This window comes from Aphis gossypii, chromosome 3 (assembly GCF_020184175.1).
Source record: "Aphis gossypii isolate Hap1 chromosome 3, ASM2018417v2, whole genome shotgun sequence".
Lineage (NCBI taxonomy): Eukaryota > Metazoa > Arthropoda > Insecta > Hemiptera > Aphididae > Aphis > Aphis gossypii.
The window spans coordinates 3,437,494-3,453,349 of record NC_065532.1 but is presented as its reverse complement, the minus strand read 5'-3'; the positions used below and the strand labels follow the sequence as shown (position 1 = coordinate 3,453,349).

Sequence of the window (15,856 nt, the reverse complement as noted above, 5' to 3'; positions counted from 1 at the left end):
AAAAATAGGAAGTTTTTATTTCACATTGTTTGTTATATCATATTAAACGATAGCAGACTACTAATTTTGGTTGTCTAAATACAAAATGTTAACCGAAATAATTATAACTTAAATTTAACACCTAAGTTCTATTTTCACGATTTAAAAATGTAAATTAAAGATAAAGCTTGACATTATAATTGTATGTCATTTTCACTTTATGGGTGTATTCATTAGCATATTATTTTTTGACAAATTGATTTTGGCACTTTACCAAAATGACAAAATAATGAAGTTTTGGTTTGGCCAAATCCCCAGTCAAAAATATCGTGACTAATATTAAAATGAATTGCCTGTTTGAAATTGTTTTAATGTAAATAAGGTAAAAGTTTTAGACTTGGTAATATTAAAAATATTAAAGAGGCGTGGAACAAAAAAAAAAAAAACAGATCTCAGATTTCCTCAACTCTAAAAATTAATACGCCATTTCGCTTTACATAATTTGGACTTTGTCAAGAACATTCTTTTGATGTTTCTTGAAAAATGAAATACACAGCTTATTATTTTGGTTTATTATTAAATTTATTGAATTATTATAATATTAATTTGATACAATGATGAGGAGATAAATCAGTAAAATAATATACAATTTAAATTTTTACAAATGTATTTTCCAATTAAAAATTTTAGAAAGCAAAAAATTAGATACATTCAAGTAAATAATAAAATTATTTATAAGTATTTTATTCATATTTTTTTTATATGTATATAATTAATTGTTTTTTTGTTTGAGCACAATTAGATAAATTACATAATTTAACAACTAACCTGAAAGAAATGTTTAAATATTTATTTAATTTTGTATGTAAATAATATTGTACGTGACAATAATTTCAATTCCTTTAAAAATCCATAAAAATTAAATTGAAAAATATTAAATAGCTTATACATTTATTTAAAATATATATATATTTATATATATGTAAATTATTAGTCAATAAAAAGCAGTTAATACTCTTGTTGTTTATAATTGGTTAATTTGTATAACTACATTTTATAAGAACAAACTTTCGTATGTATAATCCACGTATGGTATATATTTACTCAGAACAAAAAGAATCGACTAAATTCAAAATATAAAAATATGGTGCGTTTTATTTTTTTTTGTTGACTAAATGTAGTCAACTGTAAGGAATTTTCCGTTTTTATTTTAGGATAGGCAAATATTTTATTTGAGTAGGTACAATCACAAGATATTTTAATTCTGAAGAAGTTTGGATTGGAATTCCTTAAAAATAAAGAAATATATTATATGGTCAGATATTTGCAACGTGAATGGAAGAAAATATACAGATTTGTCTGCGCTTTTTTGATTTTTGATTCACCACTACGATAACAAGTGATCAATTAAATTAAATTTAATTTGTAGTGAGCTAGATATTTCATTTGGATAATTTCCGAACAAAATACAGTTGAAAAAATCTGCATAAATGGCCATAATAATATTAAAATATTTGTAGTTTTAACTCTTAGGTACAACAACTACGAAAATATTGAATATGTTTAAAATATTGTCAGGTCAAACGATTTGAATTATCTTGAAAAGAATAAAGCTGAATATACAAACTATATAAATCCAATTTATGTATCGTGTTTCAATTCTCAACAATACATATATTGCATTAACAATATTAAAAATATAAATATTTAATCTTCATATGTTGTCATGTATGTCCACTCTAAGATATTGAATTATTATTTTTTTTTTTTTTTAAGAATATTAGCCGATGATAAATCATGATTTTAACGCGAAATAGCTTATACTGTTTTAAGACTTCGTAGTTAGATGTATGAATCTCAAATTTACTTTATAAGATGAATACATCTTAAGACTTAAAGAAAATAACCTCCGTTTATTTAATATATAAAATGATACTGTACCTATTTATGTTTAATATCATATGAATAAAAATTAAAAATTAAAATGTTTTCAGATTATTCGTTTCGTTACGAAGAAATCAATACTTATATTTTTAATACAAATTTTCCGTAGAAACGCTATAACATATTTCTAAAATAGAAATCTACAGCCATCTGTGTGAGCTAATTCTGTTATAATACTTCTTTAACTTATAGAGTAATAAGTTGTATCGCCTATTAAGTGAAAAAACATAATTTAAATACTACTCCAAACACAAGAATGACATTAAGAATGATTGCACTATATTTAGTTGAATGTGAATAATGTGAAGTACCTATATGTTTTATTTGTTAAATGTTTAACCTTAATATATTTTACACCAACGTAGACTTACATTAGCTTACTCGTGAAACAAGAATTTGGTATCATAATTATTTATTGTAACGATTAAAATGGCTGTACATGTACGTCATGTGTATAATATCTAATTAATTATATTATATTATAATATTATTAATTTATAATAAAACAAAAATTATTGAATATTTTTAGTTAAAACAGTCATCATTTTATAAAGAATGTCTATTACAGAAAGACCATAAATAAGTCTTGCAGATGTTTGACTCAATAGCAAATTTATACAATTATTATAATTTCTTCGATAAATTTATAATAACGATAGTAACAACTATAATAGGTCCACATTCGAAAAACCGTTTGTGAATAAACAATTATTTTACGAGTGAATATAAAATTTCACAACAATTTATACTTCAAAAGCTCATAAAAAATTAATTTAACTATCTGGTAGAATTGTTTTTTCTTAATAGAGGTTTAAAAACTTATGAAGAAACTTGTATTCAGTTTTAAAATCTTTAATATAAAAAGAAAATTTATTAGAAATACATATTTAACTATAAAATAGTTTGAAATTATCGAGATTTTATTTTATTTTTTCATTTTTTAATTCTAAATTGAATTGCTTTTAAAAATATAATGTCAAACATTTTATCTTGCAAATAATGTTCTATCAATATTTATGTAAAAAAAAAAAATATTTATTTATCTTATTTAGCCATTAAATTATTTTTTCTCTTTAACCTATCATCATAGATTGTAATAGTTATTTGTATTAGTAAAGTTTTAATAATATAATTTTACAATCATGATTTCAAATATAGTCTTATAATATAAGCATTGACGACAAATTAGTTTACTAACGACTTTAATAGTGTAATGCAAATAAACTGTAATAAATTCGACAAGTTTGTAATTTTCACGTAACTGATGTAGTATTTTATTTAAATTATTTAAAATTAGAAACTTATAAAATTAACTGTATTGTGTAGTAAATATATTTCAAAAATAAATTTCTTAATTAAAATATTTTATTCTAATTGTAAAATGTTTTAAAAAGTAATTTTTTGTCTAACTCAAATTATTAAAATTAATTCTGAAATATCTGATAGGTTTCTTATAGTTTTATTTTAAACTACATACACATTACTATTAGTTTTTACATCAATATAAATTATAATATGGAAAGTTATTTAAATTTTATTAATAGCACAATATTCGTAATGATGATCAATATTTCAAATATTATGTTTTATATTGTTGAATTTAACCATTTCAGATATTAAACAAGATTTTTTTTTGGTTTAATAATAGTGAATTTGATATAACTATGTAATAAGTAATAACTTTATGTATATATAATAGTGCATTAATAATAATTAAAATGATTTATGAATAATTTAAAATTGTTTATTTTTATTTTTTTACGAGGATTGTACACGGTCCTTTCAAGTCGTTTAGAATATATTATATACATTAATTACAGTCTAAATCACATTTTTAACTCGATAATAATTACGAAAAAAAAATACATGTGTTTTAAATGCTCTATGAAAATCAACCATAAATTATTACTTGAATATCTATGTATAATAATATTATATTCTATAATATGTGTTTCTCATAAATCAAATGAAGATTATAGATTAAACGAAATTCACACAAAAGTCGTCAAATACATAAATGAAAGACAAAGCGTATATTATTTTTTAAATTACTATTAAGTATTAGTGCTTGACCCAATAGTCGGGTATTGATGAAGTCAAAACCTTCTATATTCTTCTATTGTCCTATAACCAAATGCAATTTCCGTACTAAAGGACATCACAGAAATCTATGGTATGTGATTTATTGGATGACATTTATTCTCAGTAACTGATTTTAAAGAATCTTTTTTTTAAACGATGTTTCATTTTAAATATTTACCGTATACAATATATCATATGAACTTTTTTTTTTTTTTAATAAAAATGTATGATTTTAATTAGCACAATTAACTGTAAATTCAATACCTACTGTTTATGGTTAATGTTGACTATAAATGTAATTGTACGATTTAAGGTTCGTTTTTTTTTTATTTCAAAGTTTATTTTTAATGTCACATATACACATATAAACAGAAATAATTAGTATTAAACGAACGTTTTATTATTTATGAGCCTATATAATTATCTATTTGAAAGTAACTCGTGCCTAAATTGTAGATTTGCGAGATATCTTACGAACAGACCAGAAACTATACTATAACTAACTTACATACTTACAATTATTTATTATTTTAAATGTCTAATTTGTTATGTAAAATAGTTAAATGTTGTATATTTATTTTAAAAATAAAATATATACATATATTTATAAGTTTAAGTATGAAGTTATACATTGCAGTTAAAGTAAATACTAAAGACGAAACATTTATAAATTTTAAAATTTTAAAAGTTGATTTTGCTTGTAAAATGTACATGAAAATAAAAAATGTTCTGAAAATTTAGAATCAGCGTATAAAAAAAAAAATAGTGAATTTCATCTATTTTGTTTGTGAATGTGAGCTTAGGTTTGCAAATCAATTTAAAATAAAAATTGCTTTTAAAATATCTTATTGTTGTGAATGGAGTTGTACATTTCATAGGATACAACTCTTTTATAATCTACTAATTTTAAGTAGGTATTAAATTGAATTAATTTCAATCTATTATGTCAAATATATTTTTAATATTGACATTGCATTGGCTATCGTGATATTAAGTGTATACAATAGTGTATATTACGGTAAATGAGTGACTTATAGTTTCTAAAATAATAAAAATTTTAAAAACTTGATTAGGATTGAATTATTTAGAATAAAACTTAATGGTGAAAAATTTATAAAACATTCATAATATAAAAATCACACTAACAAAAATAAAAACTACATTAACAGTTACTATTCATATTTTTCTTATATTTCTTTCTTTATTTGTAAAGTAACACAAATATTAAATTATTTTTATATCACATGATACGACCCTCGAGGTTTAATAAAATTGAAAATTATCCTGTAGTTTCATAAGATGGAAAAAACTCTGAACTTAAGTTATACGCAATAGTATGGAAGTTAGTACTTAATTTTGAATAACTTTTTATTAATAAATGTACATTTATTATTGAAATATTATGTTTACAAATTAAATTTCCCAATCATTGCTATTTGTCAATAAAATTGTTTTATATTTGTTTAAAAATATTACTATCGTATGATATTATATCATTATTATTGTTTGTATTTCAATTTCAAGAGAAAAAATTGTTGTTTTATTTTTTTTATAATTTATTGGATAAATACACGTTTAAATCATTGGAAATGATCTAAAAGTCATGCTAAAATAAAATATACATCAATATTGTGTTATCTTATTTACGTTGAGTATTATAAGAAATTCGCATTACCTATTTTCTTAATAAATTATTATAATTTTACAAGAATTGACAAGTTAAAATATGATAGGTCAATAGATAACTAATTTGTTGCATGTCTAAAAAGCTAATAAATATGCAAAGGACTGAATTGTCATTATAAACAAACAACTATTTTGTTAATACGTGCCTACAGTTACAAATTTGTAGCTTAAATTTAACTTAAGTTTAAGTATAGTATATCTTGCCTCAGTGCCGTAGACAGGATTTTTTATGGGAGGGGGGAAGTTCATAATTATATTGAAGTAATATTTAAAACATTATGAAGTAGTCAGACATTTGTACCTATATTTTCTACAATATACAATGTAAATGGGAGGGGTTTGAACCCCCTAAATCCCCCTGTGTCTACGGCAATGTCTTGTCTATATTATATATCTACTTAATTTATTTAATGAATTAAATAATATATTATACACCCATAAATTCATAAAGAAAATGTGTAGATTTACGTATTTGCTTTAATATTATTTACTTGATGTTTATGAAAATAATATTCGGTTGAACCGTTTTGGAATCAATTAACATTCAAATATTCAATGGTAGAAAGATTTGAATCATCTATTGTATTATGACCAATTTTTCACGTCAGTATAATCTGTTATACCAAGCAGAAGATTCACGAATATCATTAATATTTTCGTCATTTCGTGGACATTTTAATACATCTGAGATGTACAATGCAAAGCGTAAAACATTGTCAGAAATAAAAAAAAAAGAAAAACTCGCGGGCTTAATAAATTTAAATAAAATGCAATGAAATATTACGTTTCATGCGGAAAAAAATATTTAAAACAATTTTAAATATAAAACAAAAAAAGCTTTTTATTTTAAGTTTTAATGGTTTTATATACTATTCTATTATATAATTCTATTACATATTTTTTTAATTATTATAAGTTTAAGAATAGGAAATTTATTTTATGTAAATTAAACTAAATCTGTTTAAATCGTTGTTGGTTTAAACGTAAATATAAAATATCCTACTAACAATATTATATTGATTTATCATAGACATTCATATTGATAATAATTAAGAAAGCGCATATTATGTATTTTATCCGTCTTGCAAATGTAAAACAAACAAACAAAAATCGTTAGAGCTTTGATATAAGAGTAATTAATTGACTTATGATCTAACTTAAAGATAAAAACATTATCTGTAATACCTCAGACACACAGAAAAAAAACATAACATCGTACAATTAATACATTCATCGCTCCGCTCAGAATCTTAAATTAAATTATTAGTATAATATATTAGGTACGTAGATAGAATGTAATAATATTTTCAACATCGTAAATTTATCATAGATAAAAAATGTATTGTATGTATTATTTAGTACAATATAATCCATAAAAAAATAAAATAATACAATTTATATGATTGTAATCAATTAATCACAGTAATTTTTATACATAGTTAAAATTTTAAATAGAATACCCAATACGTTTAAAAATTACCTATTTATATCACTAGTATTATGAACAAATATTGTATTGTATTTATATCTGTATATTTAATGGTTTTCCGTATTTCATATCACAAATGTATGGTTTATTCATTTTAAATAAAATTTGTAATGTTTTATATTTTATCAAGTATAACTTGTAATCATATTGATGTAAATACAACTTTAAAAGAAAATCTTAATGTTGTCTAGAAATGAAAAGTTGAGATTTTTCGTTTAAACTTTAAAATATTATTAAATCTACATCGCCATAGGGAAAAGAGGCTATTGTCTAAGTTTGTTAAATAATTTTACTTAGTTAAAAATATTCACTTAAAATGTCAAAAGTATTCATTTATAACTAACTGCAAATAATATTTCAAAATTTATTTTGTACAGAATAATAGTTACTTACTTTATAGTTCATTCATCATAAATGTTATTTTATTAATACTTAGTTTAAATATTAAATGTCTAATGTAGTTCCAATTCAAAGAATAATCATCAAATAACTACTTCCTATAATAAATAATAATAATAATGTATAATATTAAAGTACTATATAATATAAAGTCTAGAATCGTAATATTATTATTATTATTATTATTAAATCTATTATAATATTAATTTAAAGTAACATCGCTGATAATACTTTTTACCATTTTTCAAAATGACATCTTAGTAGAAAAATATTTATAAAGTATTTTTTTTTATTAATACCTACTCCACCGTTAGGTACTGAAGAAGAGGTTTTCCTTAGTGATGTGATGGGCCGTTTAGTATATATTCTATCGTACTATACATTTTGGTATTGTAATTAATTCCTTAGTCAATAAAATACTATTAGATATTACAAACAAATAACATGGATTACTTTACGCTATTGTAAGTTACAATATTCATATTTATTTTAATATATTATACAATATTGAGAATGCAGTTTGATATTAATATAATCATACATTTCTGTTCAAATACATGGGTATTGTAGTTAATAATAATAATTATTACCTAATTATATTATTGCTATTCAAATTTATTATTTATTTATTTTTAATTAGTAGTATTAAGTTTTAATGAAAAGTTTAAAATGCGAAAATACTTAAAAAATAATAATTATTTATATTAAGTATGTTTTAAGAAAATAATTCAAAATTAATTGATTTTATGTATACTTCATAAAATAAATATCACATATAATATTATTAAGTATAAAACTACGACCAGTACTAAGTGTAAGAAGAAATTACATTTTATATTTTAATATTTAATATTTTGTAAAGACATTAAAATATTTTTTCAGGCACATGGAGTATTTTTTGTTTATGCGTTTTATAGTACCTTTAATGTATAGTATACTAAACACCACGAAATAACTTAGTTGCCTAATTGTGCTCAACTAATAAATGGTAGTGGTTATCTATTTCAACTGAACTACTGTAGGATTTAATGTACAGTATACAATGTGTTCCTGAGTCTTGATGGCACTATAAATCTTTTATCGTTCTATAGTATTCTGCGACCTGTGTCATAAGGGCACGTATTACCTTCCATCTACCTATTAAATAATTAAGCAAATGTTATAGCTATTGAACACTTCATACATAGTAAACTTCACTAGGTACTAATTCATTAAATTATTCAAGCACTAAATATTATTTATAAATAATACTTACTTAAAAGTCCATTTAAAATCTATAAAATATTATAACATGATAATAATATGTTTGTACTGAATAATTCTGTTCAAATCGTTGAATAAACCCGTTTTAAAGTATATTTTAAATGTATGTTTTACATTTTAATATAAATTATGTTGAATGGATAATTTAAACTTTAAACTTTAAATTACAAATTCGAACATTATTTCAATCAGCAATCAGTTTAATTATACATTCGTATAGCTTAAATTGGATAACGTGGTAAAAAAAAATAAAATGTCTGAAACCTACGTAAAAAGATAATAATATAGAAAATATTAGAATATCTGCATCAAATACAAAAATTTATACATAATAATTTTTATATTATATATAGATACCATAGATACATATCACATTGAGCATATCGACTATAGAATATTCTGTCAGCCTTATTCATATATAAAAATAGAATTTACATAAAAAGATAGTCTCTTTCCATAATAGTTATATGCGTATACATATTATATACTAAAGAACTGTAGAGACCCTAAAAATTGAATAGATTTTTTCCCCAAATGATCAAAAAATATTAAAAGATTACACTGTACATTATTATTTTATAATGTTATGTTTAGTATTTTTTATTGTTATTTCTCAAATATTCTGTAATTTTTATATGTTTTATTAAAAAATTATTCTACATATTAAGTCATTGGTAAAATTGCAACTAAAAAAAAAAAAAAAAAATATCGATCAAAAACAAAAAGTGAAATCAACTAATTAGTTAAGAAATAAAATAAGTTTTTATGTTTGTTTTATAAAGGAATCTCTATAATAATACACATTTTAAAAATACATCGATACTGAACCCACATTTTAAACTGTATAATTTATGATAATCATTTACATAATTATTAATTAATATTTGAAATCCACCTCCATGAAAATATTGTAAATAATTTAAATATGAATTCTTCAGTTTATTGATTTTTAAATTGTATATACCTAATCTATAACATAATCTAAATATAGATGTTATATTTGTACCTTATAGCTAGGTATGTATATAATTAAAAATTATAATCATTTTTTCTATGTTTAATTTTATTGCTAAAATTCGTAATATTATAAATTACAATATTATGCTATAATGAATTCAGTCTTTTAAGAATTGTGAATTACAATTAATAATAATTACTAATAAATAATGCATATTAGGCTTTATAATTGAAACATACTGAGTAACGTATTATTCAATTCATAATTTATACATTTTTCATGTTATTTAGCTTAGTTACTTACATATTCTGTGTTCTGATATTGTGCAATAAAAAACCTTTTTTTAAATGTGCTATGCACAAAATAAATGTTTGGTTTTAATAAAGACATTTACTGGTAAAGTTTTACCACAATATGTATGTTTTATTTAATTATGTTGTCTATATTAAGTAGGTAAGTACTGTAGACAGCTAGGTCAGCTTTACCAGGTAAGCCCCGCGGGGCTTTGTTCATTTTAGATGTCTCTTCTTTAGTATGTTGTTTTGAGTGGGGTACTTAGGAAGGAACTGTAATTTTGTTCTGCAATTTTTTTTTCTATTGTGCATTATAGCCGTGCTAATTGAAAATTTATCAGGAAGAAATTTAATTTAATACACCTGTAAACAATGGTTTTGTAAAATATCGTCAGTGTCGATAACTTAATACATACCTAGTTAAATATTATTATTATATATTCTATTTATAATAAAAGTGTAACAAATTGTATTATTCATAACAAAATATACTTAATTAGCATCATGAAACTATATTATATTTACCTACTAAAATAAATTATTCAATATTGTGAATACATGACGAATATCTATAATATTGCGTGTGAATTCTCGAAATCGTTGATTTTATGAAATTAGCAGAATGCAACTTCCGTTTTAATGAAATCAATAACTCGATTTCTAAGTACATGAATTCTGAAATTTGGCTACCAACTTTAAGGAATCAGTAAATTTGATTATTGATTTCATGAATTAGGTAGAAATTTTATCTATACTTAATTCGATGACGTAATAGTGTAGTACTTCTGAGCATATATAATAAGTCTAGAATACTAATAGTATAAAATTATCGAATAAATAAAATACAAAACTAACCAAGAAATGTTTTATCATTACTTTACTTTTAATATAAATTAATAAAAATATAAAATGTGTAGACTGCGTCGCGTACCCGTTGGGGAATCATAATAAAAACTTTTTTCTGGTTTTATTTTGATTTATATAGCTAATACAATTTTTGTTTCTAAGTCAAAAAGCTTGAAAACGAATAAGATTCTTCATAAATTTTACTTTATAAGTAATTTCAAAATATCAAAAATACATAAACACCATTTCTTTTTATAACCGCTGACGTTAAAAATTTGACAACATTAGTACACTGGATATTCAAATTTAAACTAACAATTTTACTTGTTATAATGTGATTCAAAACAATTTTAATTTTATAAACTCGAAATATTCTATTATTATTGTTTCTTGTAAAGTATAATTAAATGTTATGTTTATTGTTTAACTTTTGAACTAACTAATTGTAAATTATTTGTACCATGAACTTATTCATACCATTCTATGGAATCTATGTCAGAACTCGATATTTGCTCATCAGTTACAAATTTATAAAAATTATTATTACCTAAATTTAATTTAACGATACACTGAAATATTGTATTATTGTTACTCCGCGTATGTTATGAAAAACTATGAGTATAATTCATAAATTAACATTATGTTTCCCTTATTATGTTTTTGAAGAAAGATTTTCTGCTTTACGCAATCAGTAGAACTATGCTTTTCAAAATGTTGATTTATGTATTCAGCAACAGTGTTTTTTTTTTGATTTCTCAGAATGATTAATTTAAATGCAATTTCGAAAATTTGACGTAATTACATAGTCAACCTACATGTCCACATAATGTACAACAAGCAACATGAACAAACATATATTATATTATAATACTAAATACTAACTAAAAAATATTTTAATTTGTTATGACTTTATGAGAAATCTACATTCCTTAATATCCTAGCGGGAATTGCAATGGTTGATTCTAACTTTACTATTCTTCAGATCTGAAATCACCAATGTAGGTACTGTACAAAGGAAAATCAAATTATAGGTATCTATCTTCTTTATCAATCTTGAAAAGGATCAAGTCATTATATTGTGATATTTAAAAAAAAAAACATCAATCCTGCACCATTAATTAAGGATTAAAAATCACACAAAATGCGTAAAACAGTCCAATGCTATGCATTGTCAAGATTGTACCTATGTGCGTAACTTTCTCTTCACCGATGACTCCCCTTCATAACTCTTATAAGTTATGATAAAAGCATACCTATAGCTCAAACGCATAGTATTGATAATAAGTACACAATACATATAGGTAGATACCACATCAAAATCACCTAACATCTCAATATATTAATTTAATTTTAAATGTTTTATAAGATAATTAGGTAAATATAATGATCACAGCATTTACTTCTTTCTTAACCACCATCCTAATCTCACGCATCTAATAAAAACAAAAAACGCCTCATAATACACAAACATTCACTCACTTTAAATTTTCTTATCGTCAATTTCCAACGATGTTATACATTATTTAAAATAGATTGAATACACCGTTCATGGAAAATATGCGAGTAGGTATATAATATATTATACTCTCATGAAGTTTCGTAGTTGGTCGGATTCTTAGTTCTTACTCAACATAATTATCTCATATTAATCACATATTAAGCTGATTAGTTTTAGCGCAAACAATGAATAGATTGAATATGTTAAAAAAGAAAAGGAAAAAAAGTTTGTTTGGTCAAACTTATTTATTGTGTGTTATACTGTTATGCCCCTCATATTCCTGAAAATAATAATAATTGATAGATTAAATTAATCCATGAAATTGATTAGTCTTCCAAAAACTAAATAATAGGCACGTTCATAATAATATTAAATTAAAAGTACCTACCTATAGAGGGCACATTTTGGCAAACAGATGATAAGTATGTTTGAACAAATTATGTAATCGATTTTATAATAATTTTTAAACATTTAAATTCCGTAATAGTATATGTATCCACTATCCACAAAATAAGGAATGGACAAAGAAAATTGGCATACAATCAGTCGATTCAGTCGTGGTTATCGTACGCGTATTATTGTTAGTGTTATTATTGTTGTTGTTATTATTATTATTATTATTATTATTATTATATTCTAATCATATCGTACATTCGTACGCGGAGACGAAGTTTTCTTGCGAATGCGAGGCGTTATCTCCCCACAGACTTAATTCAAACTACTTTAATCGCCAATCCAATTATTAATAATACAAGTTTCCGTAACTATATAATATATGTGTGTGTGTGTGAGTGTGTATGCATTTACGGTGACGATGGTATTCAAAACATTTATAATAACTTGTAAAACGCGGGAATTATTGTAATATGTTATTCTATAATATATATTGTTACACATATATGCTATATTACTTTGGCACAGGGTCTCGATAACGCGATGGCGTATTATATAATATTAATACTATTAATACTTACATGGACCGCACAAACGAATGCACGCGTGTTTACACTATAATAATGCTCTCGTTATATACATTACAGTCGGAAATTCGCGTAAGAACTCTTATATATTATTTTAACAGGCAAAAGTTTCCCAAAAGGGTAACTTTTAATAAATTCTGAGTAAAACAATAACATCGTTATCGACGACAACGACGACGACGACGACGACACTATGTACATGTGTAGTGCATATATTTATATATAAAATTTCGCACGTATATTATGTATGTATGTAATAATGATAATGCCGAAAATAATATTATACGCACGATAAGGTTTTAAAACGTCATTAAAATAATATTCGTCGAGTAATCGACATCCACGCTCCGGATTTATTTCAGGCGTAAACCAGTGTGCGCGAATGTAATCAAAGGTAAAGCACTGAAATAAAATACTTTTTAAGACCAAACGCGTGTGAAAGCTTATAAATAATCATCATTATTATGTTTGACCAATCACTTCGTTATAACTCATAGCTTTTAGTCTCGAGTGCACCAACATGGGACGGAATTCCAAGGAGCTTTTCTAAATCACTGACAGTCCTCATTAAGTTTATATATTAAATACTACGATAGATTTCTGCTATTATAGATGTAAAAACTTAAATACGGGTTTTAATATTATTGCAAGTTTTATAAATGGACAGAATGCTTTGGAGCAGTTTTTAATAAAAACTTTTATTGTATTCCACAAATGAATAGTTTTGTCCTGTGGTATCCAGATCTGGTCGGATCAGTTGATAAAACATTATAAGAACGTTACTCTCGAATTTCGTATTGTCTTCGCCAAACTAATGCATAACATGAACAATTTAACGATAAAGAAAAATCTATTTTAATCTGTCACTGAATATAAGAGTAAATTTAACTATTATAAATTCTAAAGGTGAGCAATAAACATATTATTATGTAAGGTACACAGAAAGGTTAATTGTATATTCTTGTTTTAAATAAAGTTATGAGCATTTTAAAATGAACAAAAATTTAAAAATGTATGATAAAAGCGAACTCTTAAGTGTTCATAAAAAATATTATAAGTTCCAACTGTTAATACTTCTCCCACAAAAATCATACATGTTAAACTGATAATTATTCAGCATAACGATCGGTATGTAAAGTATGGACATTGGACATCGTAAAATACTATCGTTTTGTCACGCTGCGATGTTTTTCATGATGATCATGAATAAACAGTTAGTTCCATTTCTAAACAATACAATCAATCTATTTTAAATGTGACCATGTATTATATCATGTATTTATATTGATTTAAGCATATACGAGTACAATATAATATATAAATAAATATATGTGTCTATCACATATATAATTCAATACGAGATGAAAATTGTTATTGATAAAAAATTTAATTTATTCCAGTTATTTCTCAAACGGTATAGAACTATATTAATTACTTACTTAAAATAAGCAAACTATGTACATTTCAGAGTCAAGTTTAAGAGTCAAGAGAAATGTATTACTCCGAACCTAACCCCTATTTGTTTCGTATTAAACAAGGTAACTTTTGGAATTTTAATCATTCAAACTAAATAAAGATCATAATATTATCATATTTTGTGCTACGCTACAGATAAATTATAATTGTTTTTAAATTGATTCCAACCTTTTTACACGCCATACGCGTATAATAATTATTTGAATTGTACACTTTTTCAGACAACAGTAAGACCTATTTATAAAAAAAATAATATACTTTGGTGAAAAATATATAGTATAATATTATAGTTTTAGTTCCATTTCAAATCTAAGACATATTATTCATCTATATAAATAGTATATACCCTAAATTATAGAGAGTATTATACGATCACAATTGTAAATTTAATTTTCAATAATTTTAAGTTAAAATACTATAATTAAATTGTGTTTTATCATTGGCCACAAATATTTTCAAAATACATAAAATAAAAAACAGTACATAAGTAACTGTCGAATATGTTCATAATATAACTACTATAGTTTTATTATTAACATAATAAATAGGTTACAAGAACAATTTTAAATTTTAAAATACTTTAAGGTAAGAAAAACTTTAGTAAACTATAATTTGTAAATTTTCATAAAATGTAAACTAAGATCCTATAACATATGTATACGACTTTTAGAGTATGCTCATAAAATTTAGTTAAAACTTTTGGTTCACAGAAGTACAGCATGCTTTTCGTTTGGGTAACTGGTCTTTTATTCATTCCACGTCTTAGATTCATTCAGTTTGTTACGGTGTTTGAATAGAAAAAAAAGTGGAAAAAACAGAAAACTTACCTATCAAGCACTTACATAGTACCATACTGTAATTTTTAAATTTTAAAACAGTGAAATTTTTTTTTAATACGTGTACTTAAAATTACCAAGAATATTAAATTTATTTTTATTTTTAATTTCTTAATTTTTTCTATTA

General features: G+C 23.2%; 1 protein-coding gene across 3 annotated transcripts in view; it reads left to right on the top strand.

Moving 5' to 3' along the window:
- The window catches only part of LOC114131060 (uncharacterized), a 154,609-nt gene that overhangs the window by 54,199 nt on the left and 84,554 nt on the right, over positions 1-15,856 (top strand). The window lies entirely within an intron of this gene.